This window comes from Staurois parvus, unplaced genomic scaffold, assembly GCF_062004578.1.
Source record: "Staurois parvus isolate SC_StPar_1 unplaced genomic scaffold, SC_StPar_1.0 ptg000461l, whole genome shotgun sequence".
NCBI classification, from domain to species: domain Eukaryota; kingdom Metazoa; phylum Chordata; class Amphibia; order Anura; family Ranidae; genus Staurois; species Staurois parvus.
In genome coordinates, this window is record NW_028318257.1 from 1,720,764 (window position 1) to 1,745,042 (window position 24,279).

At 40.5% G+C, this 24,279-nt stretch overlaps 1 protein-coding gene across 2 annotated transcripts in view; it reads left to right on the forward strand.

The window, feature by feature from the left end:
- Positions 1-24,279, forward strand: part of LOC149452843 (uncharacterized) — a 131,400-nt gene that overhangs the window by 105,292 nt on the left and 1,829 nt on the right. The gene's annotated exons all lie outside the window — the stretch shown is intronic.

Sequence of the window (24,279 nt, forward strand, 5' to 3'; positions counted from 1 at the left end):
GAGACAATGGGTGGTGTCCTGGGGTATTTTCACCCAAATTTGGACCAGGGCATCACTGAGCTCCTGGACAGTGAGGTGCAACCTGGCGGCATCTGGTGGACTGAAACCTGATATCCCAGAGGTGTTCTATTGGGTTTAGGTCAGGTGAGCGTGGGGTTACATGCAATGGTATCCATTCCTTCATCCTCCCAGGAACTTCCTGCATACTGTCGCCACATGAAGCTAGGCATTGTTGTGCACCAGCAGGAACCCAGGACCCACTGCACCAGTATAGGATCTTGACAATGAGTCCAAGGACTTCACCACGATCAGGGTGCCATTGTCTATCCTGTCTGTGCGTCCTTCCATGTATATGCCTCCCTAGACCATCACTGACCCACCACCAAAACGGTCATGCTGAACAATGTTGCCGGAAGCATAATGTTCTTCATGGCTTCTCCAGACCCTCAGGGTGAACCTGCACTCATCTATGAACAGCACAAGGCACCAGTGGTGGACCTGCCAATTCTGGTGTTCAACTGTGAATGCCAATCGAGCTCTGTGGTGCCGGGCAGTGAGCACAGGGCCCACTAGAGGATGTCTGGCCCCTTTTGTCCACCCTCATGAAGTATGTTTCTGATTGGTCAGAGACATTCACACCAGTGTCCTGCTGGAGGTCATTTTTTAGGGCTCTGGCAGTGCTCATCCTGTTCTTCATTGCACGTAGGAGTAAATACCGGTCCTGCTGATGGGTTAAGGACCTTCTACAGCCCTGTCAAGCTCTCTTAGAGTAACTGTCTCCTGGAATCTTCTCCATGATCTCGAGACTGCTGGGAGATGCAGCAAACCTGGCAATGGCACATATTGATGTGCCATGCTGGAAGAGTGGGACTGCCTGTGCAACTTCTGTAGGGTCCAGGTATCTCCTCATGCTACCAGTAGTGACACTGACCCTAGCCAAATGCAAAACTAGTGAAAAACAGAAAAGAAGAGTAGGGAAAAAAATGTCTGGCCTTCACCTGTAAAACCATTCCTGTTTTGGGGGTTGTCTCATTATTGCCCATCTAGTGCACCTGTTGTTAATGTCTTTAACACCAAAGCAGCTGAAACTGATTACCAACCCCCTCTGCTGCTTAACTGACCTGATCAATATCCCAGGAGTTTCATTGACTTGATGCTATACTCTTGTTAAAAATAGTTCCTTTAATTTTTTTGAGCAGTGTATTTCTCCATAGGCGGATGTTGCTAGGTAGAGGGGAGGGATACTAGTGAACAGTCATTCGCTGATCTCCATTAGCTAGAATGAACATGGAAGCAATGTGCATTAAGACCTTGTTCAAGCCATACGTTCAGGAAAAAGTAATGGAAACTGATGTGCAGATTTCCCTTGCAGAGACATCAGTTTACAACAGTTTTCATGCACGCTCCAATGAGGTTTTTTTTTAATGCACGTTGCAGATTCCTGCACAGGAAAAATCTGCATGTGCTACCAGTGGTGTGAACAGGGCACATAGAGAACAATTTGTTTCGGTGTGCCCTTGTAGAATATGTGCAGAAAAACTGATTTCTACACACTGGTGTGAATGAGACCTAAGTCCATTCCGACACCTGTGGGCAGGGACGAAGTTAAAGAATAAGTTCACTTTTTGTAGCACGTTACATGTTACTCCCATATTGAGTATGTAAACTGCTCCAGCACTAGTCTTCACCTTACCTTCCCGATCCTTTAGCCCAGAGTTGGCTGTTTCTGGGTCACAGGAGAGCACAAGGAAGTGCACTCCTGTAACCCAAAAGAGACATATGGCCAAAAATGCTTTGGCCATACATCTTTTAATATAGCTTAAAGTGTTCGTAAACCCAGGACCCTGCATTCACTATATCTGGTCTCCCACAGTACACAGAACATGGAACTACAAATATTTGTGTACATTTAAACTGCTATATACCTTTTCTCATCAGCAGTTAGAGCAGTCTTGTGACTTCTATCCGTGTGGGGAAGAAAAAAAAAACCCTCTAGCAATACACACAAAACTGGGCATGGGCAGAATGACTCCACACAATATGTCTTATCAGGAGATGAGGGGGGCACTGGAAGAAGGGGAGGATCCGAGATGTCCGGATCAAACAACCTTTTTACACAATGCAGAGGATTAACCCCTTAGGTTCCATAGTGAGTATAACAAGCATGCTTTACTGCATATACAGACTGATTGTACTGTTGTGGGTTTAGTAACACTTTAACATAAAACATTTTAAACTACCACCGTTTAATTCACCAGGGTCTCTACATTCAGAAGATTTGTTGGAGTTTTAGTTAAGCTTCAGACCTTTTATAAGTAAAAAGCACTGTGCTTGGGCTGAATTGGGCAAGAAAAAAAAAATGAAGAGATCATGATACCAAAAGTCCCAACATACATGTAAAAAAATAAGTGCAGGGTCATAAATGCTCAATAAATTACATTAAAAAATGTCCAAATAAACAACCCACTTAAACATTCACATAAGTAATATATGAAATTAGTCCACTAGATTATAACATAGATAAATTCCATAAAATCTGTGAGAAAAAAGACGTGTTCTGCTTTAAGTTGAAAGCACCTGAGTGCAGTGGTAATTTTGGCAGCTGATATTGATTTTAGTCTGTATTGTTTCAGTTTGTCTAGTTTTAGTCGACTAAATATAATATGATTTTAGTCAATTAAATCTACAGTAGGATTTACTCAAGTAAAATCGAATGGGTTTATTTAAAGTGTGATGTATTATTTAAGCATTTCTCAAGAATTTCCAATCTTGCTATATATTCCTGGAGTAAATATCTTGAACAAGCAATAGATAGAGATTTAAGTCCAAAGAGACTGGATTCTTTCCTCCCTAACATTTTTTTTTTATCTAGTATTAGTTGACTAAAATGTCAATAGATTATATATAGATTATTATAACTTTAGTTATAGTCTAGATTTATATACTGAAAAAAGGTATTGACTAAAACTATGATGAAAATGATTAATCGACTAAATTAACACTGCCCAATGTTTTGGAAGACATCTGTGTAACAACAAATTTGTGCACAGTGCACCCAATCCAGAAAGCACTCACTGCAGCTTCTTACTACATTCCAATGACCACTATGATTACAAGTGGTCATTCAGCGCATAAAAGATTAAAGCCTCCTGCCGGCCAATGTTTCTCCTCTGCAAGGTCAATAAGGGATGTACAGCCACAATTCTCAAAAGTAAAACTTAAGAATCAATCTCATACTATAAAATAAAGAAAAAAAAAAATCCTAAAGTGCATGATGACGTTCCTGTAGGCCCCACCCTACAGATGATGTCATCAGTGGGATAGGTTACACAGATGTCTTCCAAACCCTCAGCTGTTTTCTACTTGTGGCAGTGAAGAACACTTCTCCTATTTCCCGGGTTTTATGGGACTTAAATGTGACATGAAATTAGTCCACTAAAATATCACAGTTATGTGGATGTTTAAGTGGATTGTTTATTTGGATATACTGGTTATGTAATTTGAGGATTTATAGCGTTGCACTTATTTGTTTTATAGTTAATCCTTAGGCCTAAAATTATTATTTTTATTTTTTTTTAGTTGTATGCAAAAACGACTCGGGCAGCAACATGGTTAAAGTTGTAAGCACCCCTGTCAATGTTAAATGGTTTGTTCTAACCTTTGTAACTGAAAATATTGCTTGGGGGCTTGGACCATTATAGGAAGTGGAAAAATAGATCTATTGGCAGGATCAGTGGGTTTTAAACAGGCACAATTCAGAATGAGGTCTGCTGTATCAATGCCATTGACACTGTATCATATGTTCTTTCAGATTTATGTCCATTGTTACACGTTAGAGGCTGCTGTAGGTTAGGGGAGGGAGCACTGACAATAAATGGGCAATGACAGCTGACGAGTGGCGTCGTGCAGAACTATTGTTGAGCACTTCCTGACAGATGCTTTTAAATCACATGACTGCATCGGTTCAGAATGAAAAAACTGGATTTTCAGATATCTAAAAAAGCTATGCAGCATAGGTAGGGGGAGTGTTTTAAAAACCCTCATAGTGAGGTTTAAAGTTCACCTTTTGTAAGAAAAAAAAAAAAAATTAAGTAGAAATGCATATCTTTTTGCCGGTAAAGTGCATTTAATTTTTATATATAAATATATATATATATATTTTTTTTTTTAATCTGATGCCTGTAAAGCATTGCACATGCAATCTGCAGATTGCATCCTGTAGATTCTGTTAGCTGTCTGACCATACAACCCGTACGGGCAGACAGTTGCTGAAGTGCAGGAAGAATCAATGAACTACGAGTGCACTCACCAGCACCCTCACAGGCCAATGAACTACAGGCTGGCTGCTGCAATGGCAGATGGTAGTTGTCATTCATTCATAGTTTCCTGTGAATGAACTACTGAAAGGACGAAGCCCTGCTGTTTTATTGTAATTGTGGGTGTAGGGAAAGGATCCCCTGCCAGCTGTTACTATAAGGTATCACAGGGAGGGGGGGAGGTGGAAGGCAGGTGATCTTTGGTAACATGTTACCTTTTTAAATATGGGTGTAACATGTTACCAAAGGTGAACTTAACCTTTCATGACTCTGAATTATGACTTAAAAGATTGAAATGTGTTTTGTCCATATTTGTGACTTGTCTTTGCTGCCAGCATCTGATTGGATGGCAAGAAATATACCTAGAAGTCCTCATCTGAATACTGCAGTGGCATCTTTTTGGATATGGTCATTTAGCTCAAGTTTTGCATAGTTGTTGATGATCGTCCATACTTAGCAAACAGGCGCATTGCCTACATCAGCTAAACACACAAGTGTATAGTGAAGGAAGATATCTTCAGTCAGTACCAAAACTTATCAGACACGGTCAGTCTGGTGAAATGGGCCATACACTTACCGAATTTGAGTGGTTATACCAGAATGATGCCTGCAGCTACAAGCATCATCCCAGTATTGTTTTTCTGAGCCAGTGGTTGGCTTTCTTGTAAAAGCAGGCCTAGTGGCTAATTAGTCGCTGAATTGCTTTTACAAGCGGTGGGATGGGACAAACTGTCCCCCTTCCCACCGCATTCCGTGGCCTTCCCGGCCTCTCCTGTTCCACCGGGACACCTGTGTGTGCAGCCAGCATTCCGCCAGCTGACCATAGAGCTAATTGGGAACTGGAACGGTTAGTGTTTTTATTTCCCCAGTGTGGCCCTATGTTGGAGGGGTAAAAGAAATGTTCTCAGCTCTTCTGCAGCTGGGAAAGATATCTGTGCCACTGTCAAACTTCTGTGGAAGAGCGGTGCGGTTTAGGTAAGTTTACAGCCTAATGTTTGGCCACACACAGTGTTCAGACATTGTATTGTAGTTTCAGCGCACAGCTATCTGCAGTGTGGAGTCACAGGCTGAACATTTTCGAAGGGCATGAAGATTTTCACTGCAAGCAAGGAAGTTTTTCCTGCAGTATGGAGCAAAGGTATGTCTAGCCACTTGCAGAGAGTTATATGTGAAACTGCTAGGCTGGAGAACATGGACATTAAGTGCTACATAACAAATATATAACATGTATAATTATTTGTGCACATAGATACACTTTACACCCAAGTGAAATTGGTTATATAAAGATATTCAGTAGGTCATTGTACTGATTTTCAGTTTCCTAGTCTTGCCCCCAAATGTTCGCTTGTGTGGGCAGTTTACACCGATCAGCCATGACATAATGACCATTGACCAGTAAAGTGAACATTGATTATCTCATTACAATGGGACCTGAAAGTGGGTGGGATATATTAAGTAGCAAGTGAGCATGATGGCCCTGAAGTTGATGTGTTGAAAGCAGAAAAAAATGGGCAACTGTAAGGATTTGAGCGACTTTGACAAGGGCTAAATTACTGGGTCAAAATATCCCGTAAACTGCAGCTCTTATGGGATGTTCCCAGTCTGCAGTGGTCTGGACCTACCAAATGTGGTCCAGGGAAGGAAAACCAGTGACAGGGTCATGGGTGGCCAAGGCTCATTGATACATGTGGGGAGGGAAGGCAAGGCTGGCTCTTGTGGGCCAATCTAATACAAGAGCTACTGTAGTTCAAATTGCTGAAAAAAAATGAATGCTGGTGTTAATAGAAAAGCATCGCAACACACAGTGCATCTCAATTTGTTGCATAGGGGGCTGCGCCACTGCAGACTGGTCAGGGTGCCCATGGTGACCCATGTTCACAGCCAAAGGCACCTACAATTAGGCAGGTGAGCATCAGAACATCACCACGGAGCAATGGAAGAAGGTGGCTTGGTCTGATTAATTCAAGAATGGTTTGAGAAACACAACGAGTTCAAAATGTTGACATGACCTCCACATTCTTCAGATCGCGATCCGTTGTGAGATGGAAAACATGTCTGATCCATGGGGAGTCTACGTCTCCGTTTACCAGACTTAAAGGATCTACTGCCAGCTTGATGCCAACCTACAGCTTATCTTCAGAGGTCTAGTAGAGTCCATGCTTCAACGTGTTATCGTGGTGGTCATAATGTTTGGGCTAATCAGTGTAAATATGACTGTGCAGTCCAATAGGCACCAGAGGTAGACGCTGCATTTAGTAATTAGCACTTGGTTACAGAATTGGGTCTAGTACACTCTGCAATACAAGACTATCGGGACATTTGTGGTGCTCGATGTGGCTGCTACTCGGCTCTTCCAGCACAGAGCACTGCAGTTTGGGGACAGAAAGCCACATTTTTGCTGAGTGAAAAAATTATTTTAGGATATTTCTAAGCAAAAAGGCCAATGTATGGGGGTAACAGAACTGTAAAGAGATAAAAAGGTGAGACATTGCTTGGTCTTTATGGGGCACATTTTTATCCATGTATATGTTAAGTGTATGTCATGTAAATTAGAAGTAATTTCAAAGTATCACATACATTAACACACTCCAATACGATTTCACATAGACCTCAACAAAGTCTTTCAGTTCTCATCTAATTGTACAATCTCTGCACAATCATTTTAGATTAATATAACTGTGTAGTGATAGTGTCCACCTATCCATTCCATTTATATCCAATCAAGCAGACTTAAGCTTGGGTATACACATTCATTTTTATTTATTTTTTGTTTAACCAGTGGGTGTGAACCACCCCCCCCCCCCCACCTCTCAGATTCCTGTAACCACACTAGCAACATGAATGTGGGAATCTCCCGCTGTGCTATTGTATTCTGACAGTGGGAACACTTCCTCCACCCAGGTGGCCTCATGTTGAATAGACTGGTGTACACAGCCCGAAATTTGGCCAATTCCCGCTGAACCAGCTGATTTGGTACTTGTATACCCAGCCTAAGTAGGATTGTCTGTTCTGTTTTCCATTTTGCTTCTAAGATACTGATAAATTTAAGAAATGATGTAGCTTAGATACCATTAATATTCATATGTTGTGGTTTTGCATCTGTTTATTACTTCCTATAACTGTAAATGCATCTATCGTTGCAGTTTGCCATTGCAATATCATTCTTCGCTATATTTCCTTCTGTCCCATGCAATTAAAAATATCTGTCTACATCCCGCCATCTACGATGTTGAATCTTGGAGAAATAAATATTTAAATGTCTATAGTAGTCTTCACCAGTATTCATCCAGAGGTTGTCAGGGATTCTTGAGCAGTGAGCAATTCCTAATAAGCTTCCACTGACACCAATTATCTTTTTGGTTGTCTGTAAGGGGTGTGCTTTTAACTGCACTGTGAGCCCTTCTATCACTGACTGCAACAGAAGGGGTCACCACCAATGTTAGGGAGCGCTACAGTTTTCACTGTTTGGGTGTCTCTCCTGGTCATTATTATGTGTCTTTTCAGTATAAATACTTAAAAAAAAATGCAGCAGTCCTGGGTGTCAGAGTACATATTCCTTATGCTTTATTTATAGATCTACAGCTTAATATCTCCTGAGCTGTAGAAATAACAATTATTAGCAGGTGTTCCCTTAGACCTGAATATTATTTCAAGGGTTCCTTCATGGTATGAAGGTGGAATGGCTGTTCTATAGCGACAAAACCTTAGAATTACAGACTTTGACATTGCTCTATAAAAAGTACAGCAAAGCTTGCCATTGGTTAGGAGATTTACATTATGCCAAAGATATGACTATAAAAGAGAATTATAGACTTGAATAGCACCAGGGAATATAAAAAGGTAATTTAACTTCAGTTAATCTAGTGTAATTGACTAAAATCTGCCTTTCCATATATCCACTGTATAGTCAAAGTAAAGGCTGCTAGGAAGTGCTTACAGTAGAGAGGAGAGTGCCAGGTGGGCATGCCCAGTGCATTTTGTAATAGAGCTGAGAACGAGCAAGAGGTGAAGCAGTGGTAGAGTACAGCTTGAATTACAGACTCTAAATGTTGGTCCTGGTTTTTCAGCCCTACAGTGGATCACAAGAGTATGCTAAAGTCTTTTCGCATGTACAGCAATCCCTTCTATAATGAAAAGTAAAAGCGTGTGAGCTGCTATGTGAAATGTAATTAATACGAAGTGCTAATTGTGAATCGCCTGCACCTAACACATACTCATACTAATGTGCCAACCAATACTATTTACCAAAAATGTGCCACGCTTCACTAAGAATGCTCAAAATGAATAATATATAATGGGTGCAACCAGGTGCTGATATAGATATCGGGTGACAAAAAAAGAAAAAATATATGTGTGAACCTATATCAATTTTCAAAACGAATATACATATACAAGTTATGAACAAAAGACGAAATGCCAAAAATAATGTCCATATCAAAAGATATAATCAATGAAAATTATATAAAACAAAAAGTCCATAAATATGTGCTTCTTCAATCATGCCTAGTTCCTTTTTAAAGTAAAATATCCCGTGCTTCTTAATTGATTTCTTATGTGAAAAAACTTGCATTTATTGTCCTCCCCCACTAGATGTACTCTTACCTCAGGTATATGAGCAAACCGTTAAGTGAGGTCATAACATGCTTGTGTCCCTTTTAAATGGGCCAAAGTGAATGGGATGGTATCCTGCTGTTTAGGATCCTTCTCCGTTCAAACGATAGACTCCCTTTAAATGGGCCAAAATGGATGGAATGGTGTTCTGCTCCTCCATCCTGGCTCTCCCGCTCAGCCCTTCCTCAGTCGTTCTGTCTCCGGTGGCCTCCGTGAGCCAGCCGATCCTTTTCTCCTCCAGCCTTGGCCCTCACAGAATGTCAGATAAAATACCATCCCATCCACTTTGGCCCATTTAAAGGGACACAAGCGTCATACGACCTCACTTAATGGGTTCGGTCATATACCTGAGGTAAGAGTACATCTGGTGGGGGAGCACAATAAATGCAAGTTTTTGCACATAAGAAATCAATTAAGAAGCATGGGATATATTATTTTAAAAGGAACTCGGCATGACTGAAGAAGCACATATTTATGGACTTTTTTTTTATATACAGTCAGGTCCATAAATTTTGGGACATCGACACAATTCTAACATTTTTGGCTCTATACATCACCACAATGGATTTGAAATGAAAAGAACAAGATGTGCTTTAACTGCAGACTGTCAGCTTTAATTTGAGGCTATTTACATCCAAATCAGGTGAACGGTGTAGGAATTACAACAGTTTGCATATGTGCCTCCCACTTGTTAAGGGACCAAAAGTAATGGGACAGAATAATAATCATAAATCAAACTTTCACTTTTTAATACTTGGTTGCAAATCCTTTGCAGTCAATTACAGCCTGAAGTCTGGAACGCATAGACATCACCAGACGCTGGGTTTCATCCCTGGTGATGCTCTGCCAGGCCTCTACTGCAACTGTCTTCAGTTCCGGCTTGTTCTTGGGGCATTTTCCCTTCAGTTTTGTCTTCAGCAAGTGAAATGCATGCTCAATCGGATTCAGGTCAGTTGATTGACTTGGCCATTGCATAGCATTCCACTTCTTTCCCTTAAAAAACTCTTTGGTTGCTTTTGCAGTATGCTTTGGGTCATTGTCCATCTGCACTGTGAAGCGGCGTCCAATGAGTTCTGAAGCATTTGGCTGAATATGAGCAGATAATATTGCCCGAAACGGTGTAGGAATTACAACAGTTTGCATATGTGCCTCCCCCTTGTTAAGGGACCAAAAGTAATGGGACAATTGGCTTCTCAGCTGTTCCATGGCCAGGTGTGTGTTATTCCCTCATTATCCCAATTACAATGAGCAGATAAAAGGTCCAGAGTTCATTTCAAGTGTGCTATTTGCATTTGGAATCTGTTGCTGTCAACTCTCAAGATGAGATCCAAAGAGCTGTCACTATCAGTGAAGAAAGCCATCATTAGGCTGAAAAAACAAAACAAACCCATCAGAGAGATGGCATAAACATTAAGCGTGGCCAAAACAACTGTTTGGAACATTCTTAAAAAGAAGGAACGCACCGGTGAGCTCAGCAACACCAAAAGACCCGGAAGACCACGGAAAACAACTGTGGTGGATGACCAAAGAATTCTTTCCCTGGTGAAGAAAACACCCTTCACAACAGTTGGCCAGATCAAGAACACTCTCCAGGAGGTAGGTGTATGTGTGTCAAAGTCAACAATCAAGAGAAGACTTCACCAGACTGAATACAGAGGGTTCGCCACAAGATGTAAACCATTGGTGAGCCTCAAAAACAGGAAGGCCAGATTAGAGTTTACCAAACGACATCTAAAAAAGCCTTCACAGTTCTGGAACAACATCCTATGGACAGATGAGACCAAGATCAACTTGTACCAGAGTGATGGGAAGAGAAGAGTATGGAGAAGGAAAGGAACTGCTCATGATCCTAAGCATACCACCTCATCAGTGAAGCATGGTGGTGGTAGTGTCATGGCGTGGGCATGCATGGCTGCCAATGGAACTGGTTCTCTTTATTGATGATGTGACTGCTGACAAAAGCAGCAGGATAAATTCTGAAGTGTTTCGGGCAATATTATCTGCTCATATTCAGCCAAATGCTTCAGAACTCATTGGACGCCGCTTCACAGTGCAGATGGACAATGACCCAAAGCATACTGCAAAAGCAACCAAAGAGTTTTTTAAGGGAAAGAAGTGGAATGTTATGCAATGGCCAAGTCAATCACCTGACCTGAATCCGATTGAGCATGCATTTCACTTGCTGAAGACAAAACTGAAGGGAAAATGCCCCAAGAACAAGCAGGAACTGAAGACAGTTGCAGTAGAGGCCTGGCAGAGCATCACCAGGGATGAAACCCAGCGTCTGGTGATGTCTATGCGTGCCAGACTTCAGGCTGTAATTGACTGCAAAGGATTTGCAACCAAGTATTAAAAAGTGAAAGTTTGATTTATGATTATTATTCTGTCCCATTACTTTTGGTCCCTTAACAAGTGGGAGGCACATATGCAAACTGTTGTAATTCATACACCGTTCACCTGACTTGGATGTAAATACCCTCAAATTAAAGCTGACAGTCTGCAGTTAAAGCACATCTTGTTCTTTTCATTTCAAATCCATTGTGGTGGTGTATAGAGCCAAAAATGTTAGAATTGTGTCGATGTCCCAATATTTATGGACCTGACTGTACTTTTCATTTATTATATCTTTTGATATTGATATGGACATTATTTTTGGTATTTCAGCTTTTGTTCATAACCTGTATATGCATATTGATTTTGAAAATTGATATTGGTTCACAACACTGTTTTTCTTTTTTTGTCACCCGATATCTATATCAGCACCTGGTTGCACCTTTTATATATTATTTATTTAGAGCATTCTTAGTGAAGCGTGGCACATTTTTGTTAAATAGTGCCTTGACTAATGTGTTTCCAATTTAGTCATTTACAGTTGTCATTTAAGTGCAGTCTGTGTAGGACCAAGCGTTTTAGGTACCCATTCTCTATTCTATTTACTGCCTCTGCCCCTATTATGGCTAGAAAATTTCATTTAGATTTTCAGTTTTACACATTTTACAGTCCAGATTCTCAGTTTACCAAGTAGTGTTTGTGCTTATAATATATCTTACTGTGCAAAGATCTTAGGCAGGTGTCAAATATGCAGTAGATGAAGAATGCTTTCAGAAATAAGTGTTTTATACATTTTTAGCAATTGACAAAATTGAAAGTAAATGAACTGAAGAGAAAATGAAATCAATATTTGATGTGATCAGTCTGCCTTCAAAACAGTATCAATTCTTGGTACATTTGCACAGATTTTATGTGGATGTAGGATGCTTCAAATCCTTCTGTGTCTTCATGTAATTCCAGACAGACTCGATGCTGAGATCAGGGCTCTGTGAGGGCCAAACCATAACTTCCTGGACTCCTTGTTCTTTATGCTGAAGATAGTTCTTAATGACATTGGCTGTATGTTGGGTGTCATTGTCCTGCTGCAGAATATATTTGGGGGCAGTCACACACCTCTCTAATGGTATGACATGATTCATAAGTATCTGCCTGTATTTCTCAGCCTTGAGGATGCCACTGATCCTGACCAAATGTCCAACTCCATTTGCATAAATGCAGTCCCAAACCTGCAAGGAACCTTCACCATGTTTCCCTGTTGCTTGCAGACATTCATCATTGTGCCGCCCTTCAGCAAACAAACTGCCTCCCTCTACATCCAACTATTTTCAAATTTTGACTCCCCAGTCCAGAACACCTGCTGCCATTTTGTGCACCTCAGTTTTCGTGCATAGTTGAGTTGCTAAGCCTTGTTAGTATATCGGATGTATGGCTCCTGCAATTCTTCCATGAAGACTACTTCTGGCCAGACTTCTATGTACAGAAGATGGGTGTACCTGGGTCCTACTGGTTTCTGCCAGTTCTGTGCTTATGGCACTGCTGGACATCTTCCAATGTTGAAGGGAAATAAACATTATGTATCTTTCACATTTTGCATTGTATCATTGGCTGACCACTGCGTCTACGATCCTTAGCATTGCCCATTCTTTGTGCTTCTTTAAAAGCGCTTGAACAGCACATCTTGAAACCCCAGTCTGCTTTGTAATCTTTGCCTGGAAGAGACCTTGGTGACGTAGTATAACTACCTTGTGTCTTGTTGCTGTGCTTAGTCTTACCATGATGCTTGATCTGTGACATGAAACGATCACAACTTCACATTAGCGGTAGCAGAGTTTGGCTGTTCCTTACCCATTTTTAAGCCTTCTACACAGCTGTTTATGTTTCAGTTAATGACTATGTTTCCTAACATATATAAAATTGCTGATCATTCACACATTCTTGGTATAATTGATCAATCATGCACCTGACTCTGATCCTACAAAATCCCTGACTTTGAACAACTGTGAGAATTTATGCTGGTTTGAAGCCAAAAGGTAGTCACACAAAATATTGATTTGATTAAGATTTTTCTTCTGTTTGCTCACTTTGCATTTTGTAAATTGATTTAAAATAAATTTTTGAAAACATTTCTTCACACCTACCTTAAACTTTTGCACAGATTGTGTGTGTGTGTGTTTTTCATGTGTATGTATGTGTGTGTGTATATAATCGCACATGACTTTACAAACTGGTAAAAATGTGTTGTGGCAGATGACAGCTTGGAAACTTATTATATCATTGACACATTAAAAGAAATGTTATCACTAGGTTTTTGAATATTCCACAAGGAAGGGAGAGCTGCTCACCATAAAAAGCCTATTTCTGATTTATTCAAGCCAAACAGTCCAGCAAGTGCCAAGACATTCCCAACCTGTTTCACTCAACTCCTATGACTAAACTCTTGTAAGGAGTGAAACACACTGAAGCTGTCTTGGCACCTGACTGATTGTTTTTTTTGGTGAGCGTGCATGCTCGGGCATTGTGCACGTACATGTGCATTGTAGCCTTGGCCTAGTGACCACTCAGGAGCTGTGCTAAGGGCCATTCATGCCAGTGTGGCTTGGTGGGCACAGCGATGCAATGTCTGTGAGTTCTGTGTTCGAAGTCCCACAGCCATCTTGAATTGGTTGGGATGATGTAACTCCTGTGTATGTGCACGGGAGTTCTTTCATTTACGCACAAGAATTTACACTGATCTGCACAGCTCAGTGTACATTTGAAGGCATCTTATGAGGAACAAGGTAAAAGGCCTGTATTTAAAAGAGAAATAGTATGTCTCTTCTGCATCAAAAATCCTTCCTGCTCGCAAATCTTTAATTTCAGAGCAAAGTTCTGCTTATTACGACTTAAACTCTCTGACTGTTTTGAAATTCAGTTTTTGATCCATTTAAAATAGTTCTGAAAAACTGTAATATACATTGCAAGAAATTCTAAAATGCAGGTCACATAACCTGGTAACATTGGTACAACATTTTAAAACTAATATTTTCTGTAATGCATCTTTAATAATGTAGCCATAAAAGTTTATTGCAGACTAAAATATGAGATTACATTTAAACTAATTCAGAAGACGTATTGGGATTGATTTACTAAAACTGGAGAGTGTAAAATCTGGTGCAGCTGTGTATGGTAGCCAATCGGCTTCTAACTAGCTTGTTCAGTTAAAGTGGTTATAAAGGTTCCTTTTTTTTTTTTTTTTCTTTTTTATTTCTTTATAACAAACATGCCCTAGGTACTGCTCTGTGCACTGGTTTTGCATAGAGCAACCCTGCTCCTTCTCTTGTTCTCTTCAGTGGCTCCCGCTGTTGTGTCTCAGCCAATGATGGAGACCTAGGGCAGACAAGGCTCCCGTGCACATCGCTGGATCGAGAGGCATCAGGTCAGTATAAGGAAGGGACTGTGCACACACAAGGATTTTAATTTTCATACAGCGAATGCATGAAGGTAAAAAAAAAGAAAAGCTTTTACAATCACTTTAAGCATGAAATAATGTATAGGAAATCAGATTTCCATTAGATGCTAGGCTAGACTATTTCTGAGCATTGCAAGCATGCTGTGGATCAGTACACTTTACACACATTTCTCATAGAATACAATTGCACTTAAATGATCTTATTATTCCAACGTGTGTTCTCTGTAACAATTGCAAAATTATTGGTCAGCAATGTTTATACCCCCTGAAAGCATATAGGATATCAGGTGGAAAAATGGAATGATATCTAATATATACCCCTCCTGATACCCCTATTGATGACCTAAGAATAAGGGCTAACCTTTGCATACAAAACAATGTCATTGGAATGCCAAGTTCTATACTGTGAAATTTTGCACTCCAGTTCATTGTATGATGTGGAAATCTACTTGGCACACTGAGCATCACAACTTCCAACAAAGATTCAGTGAGGATCTGACCATGGAGGCAACTGAAGACATTTCACTGTATCCTAATGTTTATGAACCTACTCTATACATTGCTAAATATATTTAGCAACGTGTGTCTGGGTGTAGAATCACCCTGTAAAATGGCCTTTGTATTATATGAACGTACAGAGCAACCATCAGACCTAATGAGAGTAAAGAGATAGATGCCTGTATGATAAAGGCACTCATTCCACCTCATTACAATTCATATCCTCTTAGGTAGAAAGCTTCCCCTCACTGTACATATACTGTAATTTCACCTGAGCAGAAAGCATTGCCAGAGACCAGGCACAATTAAAGTACATGTACAAGGAGTGTCCAAGCTACCACGCATCTGGATTGAGGGGAATTGTGCAATAACACACAAGTGGGAGTGATCACTTAGATTCAGGTCCACATTAAACTTTTTGCAAATCGGTAAATCATGGGTGCTCAACCTGTGGCCCTCTAGATGTTGCAGAACTACAAGTCCATAATGCCTCTTCCTTTTGGTAGTCATGCTTGTAATGGTCAGCCTTGCAATGCAATGCCATGCCTCATGGGACTTGTAGTTCCGCAACACCTTGAGGGCCACAGGTTGCGCACCTATGGGCTAAATCCACGTTAAACATCTTGTCTGCCAAAGGATTTGTAACTGTCCAGGCTCCTGTATACTTCATACTCATTTGCCAGGTAGCACACCCAAAAGGGGGACACTGCTATCCCTGATAAAATTAAGAAGTATTGTAAAGTCACCTCTTTGCCCCCAGCCTGGTTGCAGGAAAGAAAATCGCTTTACCCCATCCCCCCATGAACTTGTAGTTCATTCATTCACAGAACTCTGTGAATGAATGATGAGGCCATGTGGGCAGAGCCCCGTACTGCTGCGCTGCTTTTAAAAAGTGACCGCTAGTACAGGGAATTTCTCCCCGTGCTACTGGAACGGAGGGGGGGATCGGGCAGCGACTGCCGTGTTGGGAACATGTAACGTTCCCAAAGGTAAACTTATCCTTTTAATGCCCATCTCCAAGCACTCTTCTGGCTACTGATGTTTGCAGAGCAGTGACTGTCACAGGAAGGACCAGAAGTCCTTGATAAAATGGCTGTAATTGACAATCTGGCTTCACATTCAATATCTTGTGTGAGAGGCAAGATGGAGGCATTAACTGGGGAATTCACTGATTTGAGCATCATACAAAGTTTTTCCATAGAAAAAGTTTGGGATGGCTATAGGTAGATTGAGTTGGGTGAATGACTACAGAACTCACAAAATTGTATCAAGCTAGGGGTTTACATTTCCCGAGGTTAATGCCTTCTACCTACAAAACAGCCAAATAACCATCCTTGAAGAGGAACTGAACTCTAAAAGTGAAGTTGTCATAGGGAACTTTTAGAAATATTAATCGGGCTCTGAAAATTAATTAATTTTTTTGCTTGATTTCCTCTTGAAAAATGTCACTGCATTTCCTGGTATGTGAGTGTGCCTAGGCAATCCTGTGTCCACAGCCTCATAGCTGTATATCTGCGTTGTAAGATATAAAACCCTATTGTCTCTGATAATCTCAGGAGATTTGGTAATGGTACTGTGATCCTCCACTGTTCTTGCTGGAGGCTCTGACATGAGAAAGCAAAACCCAAGACCAAGATGGCCAGATCCACACAGTCACAGTGCAGAGCAAGGTGTGGTAAGTTGGTAATTGTGGTAAGAAATGGCTGTAGGGAAACTATGGGCAATACTAGTGACTAGTTCTTTGGCCTTCTTCCTGCAGTTTTTGTGCAAAGCTTCCACCGTTCAAATTTCCTTTTAAAGCCAAGACAATATAATTTGGAGAACAAAACCCATCTCAAAACAAACCTGTCTTTTAGAAGAAAATTGTAAATTACCCAAATTGCTGCATCAGGTGCCCAGAACCTCCCCTTCCTAAACCAACCAGGAAAAATAAAAAGTATAAAATATACAGCCAGTTATAAATAGGGCACATTATTGCCTCGTACCACAATGCCGTGGCTCTTCATTTCCCCTTCATATGCTACCATGTAATGCAGTGTGGGTATACATTCACAAGGCATTTACATGCTGAAAAAAAAAAACCCACTAAAGGTGGTGTGTTCAGGAAAGAAGCTGAAGAGCCGAAAAAATGTGGAATGCACTTAAATGCCCAGAATAATTTATTATTCTGTCCAATAGAATGCCTTGACGCTCCCAATGTTAAACGCTTCTAAACGTGTGCAGAATATCTGCCTTTTACCACATTTTTTATTTAGCTTTTTCCTGCTAGGAGTTCAGAGGAGATGAAGCAAACGCCCTGTGTACGTGGGGCCAAATTACTGGACATGGAGCTGCCATTGCTGATGACCTCTTTAAAATGCCAGTGTTCTGGTTGTAATAAAAAATAAATGCATACATTTGTTTTGTTCAGTTTGCAAACTTACAGGTTCCTCCATTCATCTTTAACAATGCCAATGTTCAAATCTCTCCTCAAGCAAATTAATTCTGACATCTGACTCCCGTGGCTGTTAATACACCACAACAGTGACTACAGCTGATTGGCTGCAGTCACTATTCTGATGACCATTTTTCTGCCCATCTCCTTCAATCTTCAGATTGCCTGCTGCCCTATAGTAGAAGTACTGCTCCAGAGCGGCAGGGCTGTGCAAAATCATATATGTGATTTGTCTGGGTAGAGGACACCCACGCACACCACCCTACCAGCGCCACTATTGGCAGCTAGAGATGTAATTCACCGAGTCAATGCCACGCCAACACTTTGTGATCGTCGGGGAAAGCTGACGGGTAGAGACCTGTGTGTACACAACACAGGTCTTTCTTCTGCCAGCAAGGACGCGCTGCTGTGTCTTTCTCTGCACAGCAGCATGTCTCCATAGTAAAACAGCACATAATTTAAAACTCACACAGTTAACCCTTTGATCGCACCAGATGTCAATGCCTTCCTGCCCAGTGTCCTTAGTACAGTGTCAGTGCTTTTTATTAGCACTGATCACTGTATTAGGATGTCAGTGGCAGTTAATCAGTTCCCACCCAGTGTCAGAATGCCCACTGCAGTCATGCTATTAAGTCGCTGATCGCCGCCATTACTAGTGTAAAAAAAAATAAAAATTCCAGTATATATACTGCCATTTGTAGATGCTATAACTTTCCCATAAATCAATTAATTTACACGTATTGGGGTTTTTGTTTTAGCAAAGACATAGCAGTATACATTTTGGCCTAAATTTATGAAGAAATTTGACTTTTTTTTTTTAAAAAAAAAAAAAATTTTATTGGATGTTTTATACCAAAAAGTAAAAAAAAATTTTTTTTTTCAAATTTGTCTGTTTTTGTTTATAGCGCAAAAAATAAAAAATGCAGAAATGATCAAATACCACCGAAAGAAGCTCTATTTGTGGGGGAAAACAAGGACGTACATTTCATTTATGTACAGAGTTGCATGACAGCCCCAATCCTATTCTTGTTGGGTCCCCAGTGGCGGTCCTGGTAACCCCCCCCCCCCCCCCTCTTGCTATGGGGGCACTCGAGCAGGCTAAGCCAGTTGGCACTGAGCTGCTCTCCTGTGACATTGTCTATTCGCACACAGATTGTGGCCCCAACCCCCGCTCTCTCCTTATTGGCTCACTGGCTGTGAGAGACAACAGCTGGTTAACAACACATCACTCTATACAGAGGGAGCAATCACTTTGTTTCTGTTCTCTGCTAAGCAGGGAAAAGCAATACATTGATCTGTAGTGCAAAGCAATAAACATGACCACATACTAAGCACACAGTTAACCCCTTAATTTGCCCCTAGATGTTAACCCCTTCCCAGTCATTAGTACAGTGACTATATTGCTAGCACTGGTTTCTGTATTAGTGTCACTGGTGATCTCAGTGCCCACAGTGTACGTGTCACATTACCCACCGCACTATCGCAGTCCCACTATAAGTCACAAAACGCTGCCTTTACTAGTATATAAAAAAAGATAAAATTCCAGTATATATCCTTTAGCTTGTAGACGCTATAACTTTCACGCCAACCAATTTTCACTTATTGGGATTTTTATTTATACCAAAAGTATGTAGAATACATTTGGTCCAAATTTATGAAGATATTTTGATTTGTTTTAATTATTTTTTAATGATTTATAGCAGGAAGTAAAAAATGTTGGTCTTTTCTTTTTTTTCATTTATATAATAAAAACAAACCATGATAATTAAAGAAAAGAAAGCTCTATTTGTGGGGGGGGGGGTAAATATGGATACAGCGTTGTATGATTGCGCAGTTGTCAGTTAAAGTAGAGCAGTGCCGTATAGCAAAACATGGCCCGGTCATGAAGGTAAGATCTTCTGGAGCTCAACTGGATATATCACACTGGAGGACATTTGTCAATTCTGGCACTCGACAAATAAGATCAGGGAGATTTTTTATTTTTTTTCCAGATTTTATTTAAACAGCATTTTATACATTAACATCAGGGAGATAGATTTACATACAAAGTTACAGCTAGAGTCATAAATCCCCCCTCATCTGCTCTAAAGTACAGTTTTGAGAGAAAAGAACCTGACCACTTAGTCATGTCTTTCTCAGACCTTTGCAAATATAGAGGAAAACTTGCATAGACACTGCAAAATGAAAGGTAGCTTGATTTGTATCGAGTTGTGTTACTAATTTGCTTGATAAATACGCCCCGCTGTAAACTCAGTTTACCAAGAACACTTTATTATACATTTTCTTGTTTTTTAACTACGCAACTGTGAAATTGATACGAAGTATGAATATCAATACAGCTTAGAGGTTTGAGCCTTTTAGGATTGCTGTAAGAAGCGAGTATTGAGTATCCACCCCTTCTTTCACATGGTAAGATTAGTGTATAAACCTTCTTCTAAAGGCAGTTTGCTTTCGTTTTTCTTAATTTGCAATGTTTGGGTTTTGATTCATACAAGTAGGTCAGCAATGGCATATTTATCTTAGTAGGGAAATGTGTTGCTCCTGGTATTGGCTTGGGCCAGTAAGCCTTTAATTTCATGATACTGAGCTATTAAAGAATAGAATGTATATTATTACTGTAGTGTTTTGTCTGGAAATACATTTTGATATGGTTCATCATAAATATTTATTTTAATGTATAAAGTGCTGCAGATTAGCCACTAAAAGAGACTCTCTCAGTGGTTTTGTTATGTGATTCATATTGGGGTTGCACCGATACCAGTATCTGTACCAATACCAAGTACTTGTGCAAATGATACCAAAAACCAATACCTTTGCTGTTCAATTTGAGCCCGTACAAAATAAATGGGCTACAATCGCATTGCAAAGAATTGCATGCAATTTAAACAGGAATGCAGGGAAATTCCTGTCCAAATCACATGCAGTTTACTGCACAGCTCCTGTTTGAACCCCGGCTTGTCATAGTGACTGAGCCTGAGTTCACACCGGAGTGATGCGAGAAACCTCAATGCATGATGGGTTCCACCAGCTCTGGCTCCTGATCCCACTGTGGACATCGTCTGCTGTGGCTTGGGCTCCTGCCTCTCCCATGGCTATCTCTCCCCAGCCTCCTGCTGTTCTTGATGTCCAATGGACCCTCTTCCCATCCCTCCTGGTCTTGCTGTACCAGATTTCCGATCCCCTGCAGTCAGACAACGGAAAGCCGCTTCACAGGTTCGGGAATTCAAAATCCCTACGGCTTTTTCTCTCCTTGCAGTGCTGACAGTATGGGCTAGATGGCTTCTGATTGGTCAGTTGGTCAGTGCAATCCATGTGACCAATTAGAACCCCTATAGTCTGTACTGTCAGAACTGTAAGGATAGGTGAGAGCTGGTGGAACCCGTCATGTAGGGGAGGTTTTCCACACTGCTCCTGTGTGAACTCAGGCTCAGTCACTATGATAAGCTTGGGTTCACACTGGAGCTGTCTGTGATTCAGACAGCAATCACACCAAATTCCTGTTCAAATCGCATGCATTTCTTTGCAGTGTGATTTGAGTCCATTCATTTTGTATGCGTTGAGATTGCACTGCAAAGGTATGAGTGAGTTCTTGACCGAAAGTATCGGTACTCGTACTCACCAGTAAATAAAACGGTACTAGTGCATCCCTGATTCATATTGCTTCATTGTGAAAATTAGCATTTAGGAGAGAAGCACAGTTGCATCCCATGTAAAGCTGGCCATACATAGATCGAAAAAATCAGTCAAATTTCAATTCCTGTATGGGTGGATATTTTTGGTTGTATGGCAGTCGATCTGCCAATCGACTTCTCTACATCCACCCTGTCCGGTTTTCTCTTCTTGATTAGTACCACAAACTATAGCTGGCAGTGTTGATCAGTGTATTCTGATGGCAGGGGGCATCTGCTGTAAGAATGCAAAGGTTCAGCAGGGAGGATTCCCCTTCCACGTTGAGTGTGGATGGGGAAATCGATTCAACCTGCTAGTTGAAGGAGAAAAACTACTCATCTATGGGTTGCTTAAGAGTGTGTCAAGGCAGGCATGTGGACACTCAGGCTCGCTCCCTCATACCCAGAATCCACACCTTTACAGCGAAGAAGTGTGGGCTCCAAAGGAGTGGAGAGGCAAAGGTGCCGTATACCTTGGGGAGGTGGGCTATCAGCAGACACGGTCACTCCAATGTAAACACAATGCATTTTGTGTAGTGAGAGCTGAGGAGGTGGGCTATCAGCAGACACGGTCACTCCAATGTAAACACAATGCATTTTGTGTAGTGAGAGCTGAGGAGGTGGGCTATCAGCAGACACGGTCACTCCAATGTAAACACAATACATTTTGTGTAGTGAGATCTAGAGCTTCCTCACTTCATGTTAGGTGAAACAGTTGTCATTTTTGACAGTAGGTGAGAAGTCTCACAGAGCCCCAGATAGCAGTCAAACCAGACTCTATCCAACAATAATAAAACAATATTTTGGCTGGATTTGATAATTTTTCATGTTTTAGACTGCATCATAGCATTATTAAATACACTTGGCTTATGATCCATCATGAAATGACCGATTTTTATCCTTTCAATTATTTGGTGCTGTGAGTTGAGCTGACTTGGTAATGTTGGGATCAATTTACAGACTTTAGTTTTCTTGTGTTTATTCATGACCCTTGTATTTGTGAGATTACCATCAGTTAGCAATCAGGAAGTATGTGTGCGTGCCTTTCTTTTCAGACTAAATTATATTTTTCCCATTGTAATGTCCTGAGTTAAAATATGTCATATTTTTCAAGTATTTTGTCTTTTAATTTAGCTGCAAATTATTGACAACTTTATGTCAAAACTGCTTGTTCAGAATTCCATGGAAACTTGTCTTGACTCCTGGTTTACAGTCATATGTATGGCCCTATGGGGGTTGATTTACCAAAGGATTAGAAAGTGTTCACTTTCATTAGGGTAAACTATGTTTACTTTGAATACCCAATCATGCGCAAGGGAAAAAACTGTTTGCACATGTTTGGATGATTCAGAAGGAAAGAACTTAACTTTTTATGCATTTAATCAAAGAGGTGGTTTACTTGGCAGAGTGATTATGCTCTACTCCATTTGTATAAGTTGAGCTGTCCTGTAACTTCAGATTATGTGACCTGGAAATACACTGTTAGTGCCAATGGCCATAGTTGAGAAATACTACAAATGTTCTTAAAAACTGAAGACAAAAAAATGAGCAACAAATTTATAGTTGCCCATAGTGATCAAATCTTGTTTAATTTTATAGTGAATAAATGGTGGTCACTTTGACAACAACTTGTTCCAGTTTTACTATTTTCTGACCCTGAATGTGTATGACCGTACCAAAAAACAGAGCACTTTGGTTTAAAGGAGTGTAAACAACTACAGCTTGTTGTCTGAGAAGGAACAAAAACCTGCCAGTAGTTCGAACAACAGAGGCACCCATAGGAATGTATGATGTGGAGTATCTTGAAACAGAGCAGGTCATCGTATTGAGTGAACACCAAATTTCTTTAATTCACCAAAGACTTGTTTTGTGTCTTAAACTTCAATTTACAGATGTTGCTTTTTTATTCTGTACATACATATTCTGGTGAAGAACACGAAAAAAAAAACATATCTGTGTCACCTTTAAACTGAAGAGGTGGCAAGTTTAAGTCCTGAAACACAGCTTTGGTGAAATAAAGAAATTTGATGTTTATTCAGTATGACCCCAATCAATTTCTAGACACACCACAACCAATATTCCTATGGGCGCCTCTGCCGTTAAAAGTACTTATGGGTTATTGTTTCTTAAACAACAAGTTGAATATTGCCCTGGTGGCCCCTCCAAGTACTTGGAACCCCCCAGAGGCTTTGAGAGTGACCAGCCCTGTCCTGCAGGGAGACAGGAATATTCTCCACTCATGTACTAGGAAGGTTGCTTGTCCTACTTAACAGTCATCGTAATCTCACCAAATGTAAGTTAGGTTTCTGAATGCTTCTACATCAATCACTGTTATCGTATTTATTAGTACTACATGCTGGGGGCTCTCCCACCTCTTCCCTTTTGGGTTATACCTCGGGTTGTTCTATGGGTTTTTATCTCACTTCCTTGGCTATACTCCACTTGACCTTGAGGACCACCACTACATGACCACTGTCAACGACTACAAGACACTTGTTTAGTACTGTCATATACATTCAGGAGCTGGGAGAAAACATAAATTCACAACATGGAGACAGGCAGTTGACAGAGCAGTAGTTACACTTCCAAGGGGACTCAAAGCTCCAAAGTCTCCCAGACAAAGCCAAATAAAGATGCTTATTTCATAGTGAACAGATTGGACTTCTCCAGTCAGCAACTGTGTTTGTAATCGTAATCGCGTACAATAGCAAACTACATTTAGGCATTATAGAGTGCATGAGTGTGTGTAATGATTTGTTTATATTTGTAAATGTAACGTAAATGTATTTGTAATGTTATGAGATATTTGCAATTTCTGACTTAATTCTGAAAAGGCTAATTGCTTGACATTCATGCTAAACTTAAACTCGGAGTCATGACCTGGAACTAGAATGCAGCTCAGTAGATGGACGTTTTAAACTGCTTATATTTGTTCTGGGTCAAGAAATTAAAGTATTGAAGCAGGAGGATCAG